The 11,461-nt window shown below is 32.4% G+C and overlaps 1 pseudogene; it reads left to right on the top strand.

Moving 5' to 3' along the window:
- The window catches only part of LOC129219171 (proton channel OtopLc-like), a 39,508-nt pseudogene that overhangs the window by 12,631 nt on the left and 15,416 nt on the right, over positions 1–11,461 (top strand).

Below are 11,461 nucleotides of genomic sequence, written 5' to 3'. Positions count from 1 at the left end.
AAAGACAAGTGATTTTTGAAAGCCGTGAGAAGTCACAGATTAATCCCGTGGTGGAAGATTTTCAACAGCCACCAGAGACAAAATGTGACTGAAATCATGAACTCATGTTGTCTGGTGAGCGTTTTGAATAGCACAGATATGAAACATTCCAAAATTACAGTTCAAGAGGTTGTGATGAGTTATCTGTAAGCGTAAAAATGCGTAAAGATGGTCACCTGCCTCTTGGCCAACATTCAAGAGTATCAGCAATTTTTCTGCCTACCTACAATTCTAACGTTACTCGCTTAACTTCTTCTTGTCCCCCTACTTGAAGGCAAACATTGCAGAACATCATTTTAATGATCTTGAGACATTAAACTTCCTTGAACCAAGGCTCAAGTCTTTAAGTTTAATGCCTCAAATTGCGATTCATTCAATACACGAATAATTCGTTCAATACCCAGTCAATACTCAATAATTCATTCAATACCCATTCAATACTTAATAATTTATTCAATACACGAATATCTCGCTGAAAGCGATATACTGACTTAGAGTTTTTTTTAGAAACTTGGCGCGTATTTTAACTGTCGGATCAATAAATATCTTGTAATGGACTCACTGACATTATTTTCTGGACATAACATGCACGTACAAATTCGAAAGAATGTCACCTAACTCATTATCTAAAAACGTTTTGTGCAATGGATCATTTACTGAATCGGAATCATACTTGATGCTGAATTACAGAGTTCAACTAGATCAACGGAATTGAATATTGCATACGAATTCAAGAATTTTGACACTTGGCTTTCGTTTATCAAAACTGAAATTAATTTGTGCTACATTAATTTTATTTAGAGTATCCAATTGTCAAACATTGTTTTCTTTTTCCAGGGCTTTTATTTGTACCTATATTCTATGTCGCTCCTATTTTTGCTATACATCTATATCTATCTGTTACGTGATTCTACGGCTGGGAGTGGATTAAGTGCTGTGGCGAAGAAGATAACCATCCTGGAAAGCTTGCGAAGGCTGGGTGAGAAAGGGGGTCGACAACGGTCCAGATGGTCCTGTTCCACCCAGACTCAAAAAATATCGCATTTCAGACAATGACAAAAGCCACGGAAGTCTTTTCTTAAGGATTGGTGCAATAGGTATAGTATGACAGTTATAACTTCTTTTTGACACAAAGCAGAGGAGTGCACAGAAATTTTGGGGCCTCTTCACAAATGACTTTTACGTGCGTCTCTCCATATTGTTAAGCCCAACGTCTCTACATATATTTCACCCCTCATTTTAAAAATCTCGGACCTCCTTCAGGCTCGGGCACTGGTCAACAGGCGTCCCTTCTCCTCCCCCCCCCCTCCCCGTGCACGCCCATGACTCCAAGACTCATTTAGCTTAAAATATAATCTCATATAACACTTGCAGTTTTCCCCCAAATCACAAAAGGTATTTGTATTACGACTCACATTCATATCGATTGTTACCAGTAACAATGAAACCAAAAGCAGTAGTAGAGATCACCTAAGCCATTAGGACGTACTTATGTCATTTTTCTCTTGAATCATTTGTTTGTCACTTAAAAAACATTTACTGATCTCATGATAGTTATGCCAGGATAGGATGCTGGCGACAGGAAAAATTTTTAAAAACGCAAAAGAAAGTCTTTAAAATCAACAAAAATGATCCCCAAATGATAACTAAATGGACAAAAAAAAGTTTTCGCACAGGTTTTTTTTTAAATTATTTGTATTTTGTATCATAAATCCGAACTTGCATTAATAAATATAATGTAAAAAATACGTGTTTGTGTATTATAACTTTAATTTCAAAGGGTGAATAACAAAAAGAATAATTGTAATTTATTAACAAATTTACTGTAAATAAATACCAGATGAAGGAAATAAGAATTAAAAATTCTAGTTTCAATCTACGAGAGCATCATAATCGCATTATATTATCAAAGTTTAAATATTCTTAGAAACGAAAGAAAACATTTGAATAACACCGTTCAACTTCAACTAATGTTATTGGAGCACATTTAAAATAACAATTTTCTCTTATGGAAATATTTCTAATTCCTAATCCACTCTTTTCTCCAGTTAAAACGCCCAAAATGTTTGCTTAAAAGTATGAAAGTCATTTTTTTAGCTCGCAAAATGCACCAAAAGAAAAAAAATCCTGTCCACCAAAATCCTCATTCAGAAAAAAAAATCTACGAACTTAAAATTAAAAGAGAAATGTTCAAAAATCCAAAAACATTTTAAAAAGTGACTCAAAAAAGCAATACCATATAAAGGAAAAAAAGACCAAAAATGAAGAAAAATATATTTTTGTTATCACGTAGCCCTGGTTATAAACGTTCAATAATTATCTAAATAGCAACAAATGATGAAAATATTAATTTCAAGATGAAATAATAAGATTATTAAAGATGTGCAATATATATATATGCCCATTAAAGGAATGCCTAATAAATATATATGCTCATTAATTATATAATATATATATATATATATATGCCCATAAGATGCCCATTGCCAAAAGACTAGTACATTATATATATACGTCAAAAGTATTTGGGCATTCTAAAGCAAATATTGAGCAAAACTGTACACTGTTAAAAGTACAGGTTACATTTGGCACCTCTCAAGGGGTGAAACGCTTGTAGCACCAACGGCACCCATAGGGAGTCAAAATTGCACCCTTAACAAGGGTGACACCCTCAACTCAAAGTGCACTGGGGGTGACAGATGGAACCCCAGGAGAGAAAAATGGTCTTTTACTGCTTCCTATTGAGGATCCTACTCCCCCCCCCCCCCATGTTGTGGGCGGTTTTCAATACAATTGCGCCAAGTTTATTGTTTTTATTTATGATATACGAAGTCTTGGTATGTTTTTTCATATTGAATTCAAATCTGATTAAAACTTGTAATTTAAGGCATTTGATCACATTTCAGACTTTCCAACATAGTTTAGAAGTGTTCATGACTTCAATTCCTCTATCCGAGCTCTAACTCTCATATATACTCTTGGACTTCCCAGTAATTTTAAATGATATTGACATTTACTACAGCATGATACCGAAAATGAAGTATGTAGGTGTTTATGGATCATTTACAGTCAAAAATATTCAGTTTCTTTACAATCACGAAAAAAATCAACTCATGTCATGAAATGCACACGTTTCATAAACGATCAATTCTTTTTAATACATGATTCGACATTTGAATATCCTTTTTGACGATAAGTTATCTAAAAATACCCTTTTTTTAATATGGGCTGTTTTTGACATTAATAACCAAAACAAGTTTTAACGATCTATTCATTGTATCTGATGAAAAGCATTGGTAACAGAAATCAGAAAAAGTAAACGCTTATAGACATTTCATTTGTTTCTTACAATAACACCAACGAAAGATATTAACGTAAAAATGGTCCAGGGTCCAGAAGTCATGAGTAATGGCATTCAAACACACAGAGAGATTTCTTTATCGAACCGTTTTTTTTTTCCCTTTGCTCCTTTGTTAGCTACGTCTACGCAGTTAGTTTATTGTGAAAAAATGTGTATACATTTAATAGTGTCTCTGCTCTAAGAGTTAATTACCTCATTGGATATTAAGAACTTCGTATTGCTAACAATAAATATTTTTGGGAAGAATCCGAGAGATCCTTGACACTACAAGCAAGTAAGACCATATATTATTACACATCATAGAAATAGCAAGACATTACTATGTTTATAACGGTAAACTAAACAATAAGGAGTAGTAAGTTTACTTAGAAAAACAACTCTAAAAAGATCAAGCATGTTGGAAAGCCCTAAATGCCGGCGCATGCGTATGCGAGGCATCCTTATGGAGGAAAAGACTCTGCTATTGGCCATTGCGTGAGCTGTTGGAACCTTCATTAATGTCTTTCATCCATTGAGGTGCCAAAAGGCATTCTAATCATATTTCTTAGTATGCATTGCACCCTAAGGTTCCGTCTTTGCACCCTAAGGTGAAAAAGGGCACCCATTAGGTGACTCTGGTTTTAACAGTGTACTTATTCCTAAAAGACTCAGCGGAAGATGAAGGAGACTTTGGAAAAAATAATGATTTTGTTCTAACTGAACTTTATTTTTCCTTCTTACAATGTTCCTTGCACACGATCACTGAGTAATGTTAATTTACGTCAGCAGAATATTTTCTCTTTTCGTCTGAAAGAATAAAATATTCTTACGGATAAAATTTCATGTAAAAAAAATCCTCTCTTTGAAAGATGAAAGTTATCTTTGAAAAATTATCCTACATGAAGAAAATTCATGCAATTATCTACCCTTGATAAAGCAAACAATATTTCCCTTCACTTAAAAAATATCTTTACGTACTTTAGAACTATCAATGGAGTGTTTTCAAAATTTTTTTAATTGATGCACCTTATTATGAGATTAACTACTGTATTTTTAAATTTATTAAATTTTCAGGTTGCTATATTTTTTTTTAAGTTAGTTGTCATTCCCATTGATTTTTCGTTTTACTCAATTAAAACACTCCTTTTTGATTGATTTCTAACTTTAGCGTGTTCATTCAAATTTAAAAAAAATATAATGTCTTTTTCATCCTCTGCATTCCTAATTATATTTCCATTTTGTTACCAACATCCCCCAAAACTTTTATGTGTCTCATTTGGATCTAAATGAAAGGAAGTATAAATGTGCAGATCCTTGTGCCAACAAAGTGTGCACGACATCTATCGGTTTGGACTTGGAACAAATGTCGAATCAAACTCGACTAAGAAATTTATAATAAAAAAAACTGATGTTGATGTCGAGTCAGACTCGACATAGAAGTGCAAAGAGAGAAGTGTGCGATTTGATCTAAAACTTTGTAAGCCGCTTATTCACTTGCACTCCCCAGTCTCGGTAAACTTATTGTAGTTTAGCAGTATTGTATTAGTGTTTGTTTGGAACATGGACAACATTAACTGAAATTTTCTTTTCAGCCTTTGGATTAGGCACGATGGTTTACAACGGATTAGAGTTTGGATCCTTCTTTGAAGTGCCTCCATCATCACTTTGCTACAATGTATTTTTGGGTTTAAATCCCATTTTACAGATGATCTTTACTTTTGCTCAAATGTACTTCATCTTCGTCAATGCAAGAGTAAGTGCTTCAAATATCCGTCAATAGTGCTCAAACGTTGACCTATCAAACACAAAGGACCTATATATTTTATTAAACACATAGTTAATATACGACGCATGTAAAGACTTCAGCCAAGCAATTGACTAGCAAATACTAACATTGTTATGCATGGGAAAATGCATTTAGTTCTGTCACTTAATGAATATAACAGGAAGGTAGATTGGACCGTTTTTGCATTAAATTGCATCGTGAATAGTTTCTATTAATATCATTCAATGAAATAAAGAAATATTTATCTTGGTCCGTTAGTACCGAACTCCTTATATATTTATTGTTTTAATCAACTAAGTACAAAACTTTTCAATGCAATAGTCGAATTCAGGAACATCAAGACTCATCCATGCCTAAAATAAATTTTCATTTACCTGTTAGCAAACTATATGTTACAAAACGGTTGGGGAAATAAGATAACATATTAAAAGCAAGGAATCTCGTTGTTTTCTTATTTTATAACCGAAAAAAAAAATTTCTTACTGTCCGTCCATATTTTTTTTTTGCTTGCTAGTATGTGTTCTAAAAATTCCCATGCAAAAATGTACCTTTTTTCCACGCGTTACAGCAAGATAGTTTAAAACAAATTTTTCGATAAACGTGTGCATGCAATGTAGAAAATAGAATGTTAAATATGGGTCATTTCACATAAAATCGACTTATGCCCATGTGCCGTCATATTTCAGATTCTGTCCATTTTTTTAACAAATCTATGAAATAGGCTCAAATCATTTTTTTTTATATAATTTTTTGAATAAAAATTACCCTTGGAGTTTTTTTTTTTTTTTTTTCAAAATTTCGATCGCTTTTTGGAGTCACCTTCGGAATACAATACTCTCTAATTTCTTATTTTTCTACCAATTAAGTTGAATTAGGTATCAATTTCAAGCTTATACTTTTCTCTTTTAGTATCAACATCAGAAAGTATTCTGTGAATAGTGGAGTGTTATCACTCCTAATCTAAATTCAGTTTTTATGCTTTTTTAAATTGGGAGGTTTAATAAGTCATATGTCCAGAGTACCAATGAATGTCTGCATTATTATTATTATTATTATTATTATTATTATTTTGCAGTTAAATAAATCATTCTCTTGCTATGAAGAAAAAAAGTAGAAAGGTGTTTTTTGGTGTTTTGAAATACCAAAAAAAAAGTTTGTTTTGCAAAAAATTTACTTCAAATGCAAGTTTTCTACAACTTTAAAGTATTTTTTAGCTTAAAAAATCCCTAACACTTTTCAGAATAATGAATTCTAAAATGTCGAAGGGGAAAAAATCGTTTGAAAAAAAAAACTAAATATATTAAGAATAGTAATAAGAAGAATAGTTTATAAAACTTTTCTAAAGGCATTATTTTGCTTTTTTTTTGACATTTAAAGACAAAAAAAAATTCTTTTGATTTTTTTTTCAAGACATTTGAACTTGTTTCGATTATTTGTTTGGATTACGTAACACCTGACAATGATCCTCTACTCTTACATTACTCATGCAGTCCAACTCTATATTTCTCTGATGAAGATTATTTTTGCTGATGGAATTAAATTTTAAAATATCTTTGAAACTTATTTTAAAATTGATAAAAATTCTGAATTTTTTCATCTCTTGAAAAAAAGGAAATGTGTTCCATCTGACATATTTTAAACAGCTCACACAGAAGATACTGAAGGAAACTTTGTAAAATGTTCTGCAATAGAGAAAAAAAAATTTAAGATAACTTTTGGTTGAATTAAAAACAGGGTACATTTTTTAAACTTATACAGTCCGCATAAGCATACCTCTCATTTAACATTTTATAATAATTTACTTTATTTCTTAGTTTAACTAAGAGTTATATTACACTTTTTACTTAGTTGTGGAACAAATTACCAAGTTTTCTTCAATACCATCTGTTTCAGCTCTTTAAAAAGATGGCAGATGGAAAACATTTTCTTTGTATCAATATGTGAGAAAGTTGAAAATTTTACCAATTTTGAAATAAGTTTGAAAAAGATTTCAGAATGTAAGTACTTCAATCAGCAAAAATAATGTTCTTCAAATAATCCAGAGTTTGGCTACATGAGTGTAAGAGAGGAGGATCCTTGTCATGTGTTACTTAATTCAAGCAAGTTCACATTATTAAAAAAATTTCAATATTGTTTTTTTTTCCTTTTGGTCCATTGATGTTGAAAAAAATGCAAACTAAGGCCATTAGAAAGGTTTTTAAACCTATATTTAATATATTTTCAATCAAAAGTTTTTTTTTCCCCCTTCTTTTCCTGTCATGTCGGAAATTGAGGTTTTTGCACAATTCTTTCCCAAGGTGAACAACTTTTTAACTATTTAGGATTGATACAAATCATTTTTTAATTCTTTAATATTCCAGTATTAATTGTTCTGAAAAGCTTTTGAGCTTTTTTAAGCTCAAGATAGTACCAATAGCAGTAAGTAGTAAACATTGTAAGAACTTGATTCATTAAAACTACAAAAAAAAAAAAAAAAAAAAAAAAGATGCAGGTATTAGTACGCAGAGATATGACTTATTAAATCTCCCCATCAATTGTAAAAGCATAAAAACTAATTTTAGCTGAAGAGTGGCAGCCCTCCACTATTCACAGAATACTTCCTGTTGTTTATACTGAAAGAGAAAAGTATTAGCTTGATTGATACCTTGTTCAGCTTAATTGGTTAAAAATTGAAAACTTAGAAATAATTTTCTAAACTCATACCAATTAATTTTAGCATCTCATAGATATCTATTCGTAAAAAAATAATCGACAACATCTGAGTCATGACAGCATGACCAACTCTTAATTTGGGTGTCTTAACGTGAAATGATCCACATGCAAAAAGTCAAATTACTTCACGTTTTCATCATCTGCAAAAGTTGTGTGTGTAGGTACTGCCCTTTTCATCTTCTATGCCTAAGGAAAGTATTTTATACTAGGCACTGGTTTGTACAACAGCCTAACGTATGCGAACTTACGAATTCTTCAAACTGTTTCACAAAAAGCGGATAATGTCTGAGGCTGATGGATTTAGGATTTACGGGGTGTATCGAAACACATTTTTTTTTCTGACTCTTTCCTCAGATGACTGCCATTTTATTCAAGCACACAACAGTCATTTCATGTTATCTGTAAATGGATATGTAGACACGCAACAAGGGGAGGGGGAGATGGAGGTTAACCCTACAGAAGCTTTGGTTTCTAAGCCATATTGCTAATCCTTGCGTGTTATCCTATATTCATGTTTCTGATATAAGGGGGCATTCATTAATTACGTAAGAGTCCCGAGGAGGTGTTGGAAAAATCTTTTACTTGGGGGGGGGGGGGGTTAGACCCATTCTTACGCAATATTTTCCAAGTCAATATTTTATATTAGAAATCACGCGGTCAAGTGGATTAGCAGGGATCATATTTCATTTGCTTCTGGAAGGTAAAAATACGTTTTAGGACGAGCATTTTTTTTACATGTTTATCAAAGAATGGATAGTGTAAAATATAAAAAAAGAATTGCACTGTGTATGAAATGTCTTATTTTTCATTAGTTAGTATCGCATCATACACAAAGACAAAATATGTCGAAAAAATATTCAGTCTAGATTTGTTGTCGTAAATTTTTCTTTGCCCAAAAAGGTTTTAAAAAGTTTAATAATAGTGAATTTAATAACAATTTCAGTGATGTAAGATTAATTATTTTATTATTTGAAAAACGAAATGAAATCTTGCGTAAGATCACTGTTAAAAATTTTCCGGAAAATTTACGGTAATTGTTACTGGCATCCATGTTGCCAGTAACTATTACCGTAAAAATCAAATGTTACTGTAAAATTTTACGGTTTCCTCGGTAGGCCACAGCAACCAGTTGGCGCTGGGATCGCTTATTTCTCTGGTATAAATTACCGTAAAAATCAGCGATGCGTCGGCGATGCAATTTTACAGTAACAATTACCAGAAAATCTTCCTGAATTTTTAACAGTGAGGAAGAGGGTCTGAAAAATATTACTTACCCTTACATGGGGGGAGGAGGGGTCAAAAATTGCCAAAATCATCTTTACGTCATTAATGAGTGGCCCGTAACCCCATCCTTCCCTTCAGAAGATATATGCTGGCTGCATTAGTGGTGGGTATGAATGGCAAATCAATGTAATGATCAAAGTTTTTAAAAGGGGGAAGAAAAAAAAACAAAAGAAACTGCTGACAAAATTATTTTCTGAAGATTTACACCCCCAATCATTGTATTCAAGGGAATGACGAAGAGCTCATATTGCCTAAAACTTTGGAAGAGGGCACAGTTTTTGGAATCCGAGAAAACTCCCAACTTCCAACCACATTTGCTTCAAAAGACTCCTGATTAAAGTTCTAGGAGAAAAATTCATACCGATTCTATGTCGCCAAAATCCTGTATCCAAACATAGATGAAAGTGTGGGCAAAATTTAGAAAAGAGTGTCCAATACCTGGATATTCTAAAAAACGGAGAATTAGGCATCGTTCCTTCCAAGAGATTCATAAAGAAAATTCAGCCAAGTGAAAACGTTCCAATATCAGCTCATTTCAAGGACATGACAATTTTAATAAACGATATGAAGAATTTTATTTGTATTAAATCTTTCTATTTCTCAATGAAACACTGTAAAAACGATTCAGAAACGTTCCTGGAAAATAATGGGCAGCTGATGCGCCCAATTTCTTTCAGTAACATATCTTGGAAAAACCAGGAACGCTTTCCGCTAAAAGTCAGTAACCTTTCTGAAATTAACCTTGAAACTTTATGAAGACTTGCGAAATCTGCCCTGTTAAAGCCAATCATGTCTCTAGAACCTTCTGGAAAAATTAAGTAGGTTTAGTGTAGTTGATTAGAACCTTCCTAATTTACTAAGATGGCTCCATAAAAATCAGAGCGACCACGGCCAAAGCTATGCAAGAAGGAACCAAGCCTATCTCGTGCCTGCAATTCCTGCCTTTCAACGCTGTAGCTATCCATTGACATTTTCACTCTCATTGGGCGCTTAGTCAATCTGGACAAGCCGTAAGAAATCATAGGTCAATACACTTAATAAACACGCTCATTCAATCTTTAAACTGGTTGCTAAAAATATTTTCCACAACAGTGAAAAGTCTGCACGCGTGCAACTTGTAGCGATTCAGGAACCTTTTTTGTGATGATACTTGTTTTTACGGGGAAATAGGTGAAAACGTGTGAAATCCCGAGACATTCCACGGAAATAACCAGTAACGTTTCGGAATTTTTTTACAGTGAACACACGACAAATTCTAACCTTGACTGCGTTTTTTATTGACAAATCATACATTCACTTGCATTGAAATATATATATATATATATATATATATATATATATATATATATAATATATATAATATATATATATAATATATATATATTATATATATATATATATATATATATATATATATATATATATATATATATATATATATATATATATCGGAGTTTTACTTGCTTTTAATAACTCGATTAAAGGCTGAATCGTGACAAATAAAAGTTTCAACCTATGCTCCGATCTACCTCTTTCTGCAGATAGAATCAGAGTACACCTAAATAATTTTATATTAAATGCAAACTGTTCAAAATGCTTTGTTTTTGCTTAAACCTGCTAGAATGAAACAAGACTGAAGTTTCCAGTCAAAAAACAAATTTAAAAAATATTCCTTTTTTTTATCGTCAATGCCAAAACGTGTTCCGATCAACCTCTTTTGACGGTACTTTTTGTCAATGCATACTGAATACTCTACAAAGTTCACTAATGGAGTCATTTCTATTCTATTTTCAGCTAAACATACAGAAATTTAAAGTTGTCGCTAGGTTTGGCCTTATGCATATAATTGCCACAAATTTATGCGTCTGGATCAGAACAGTTGGAAAAGAAGCGTTAGAAGCGATTGCAGAAAACCAAAGAGAAAGTGGTCTTGGTTCAAGCTTGGAGGAACTTATTTTGCCCTTCCGAGTAACTGGTAATGTTTTTGGTTATTTGATTATCACTATTTATTTTACTGAAAGATTAAAACTTGCGAGCAAACTAAGTTACTGACGCTAAGCAAGTATTTGAACTTTAATAAGATATTCTTGCGGAATCATCATGTCTTGTGAAACTACAGTAAAGAAAAACTGAACTTATAAGCGTTTAGTTACGTCTCAGATCTGAATAACCTGTACTTGAAAACGAAAACATGTGATTCTGTTCTGTGCAGCATATTTATGTGTTTTATGTATCTTTGTTACTGTTATACAGCGAGATCCCGTTTAATCTGCAAGACCTCTATTTTTCAACCGTTAATC

The sequence above is a fragment of the Uloborus diversus genome, chromosome 3 (assembly GCF_026930045.1).
Source record: "Uloborus diversus isolate 005 chromosome 3, Udiv.v.3.1, whole genome shotgun sequence".
Lineage (NCBI taxonomy): Eukaryota > Metazoa > Arthropoda > Arachnida > Araneae > Uloboridae > Uloborus > Uloborus diversus.
This window is presented reverse-complemented; position numbering and strand designations above follow the sequence as displayed.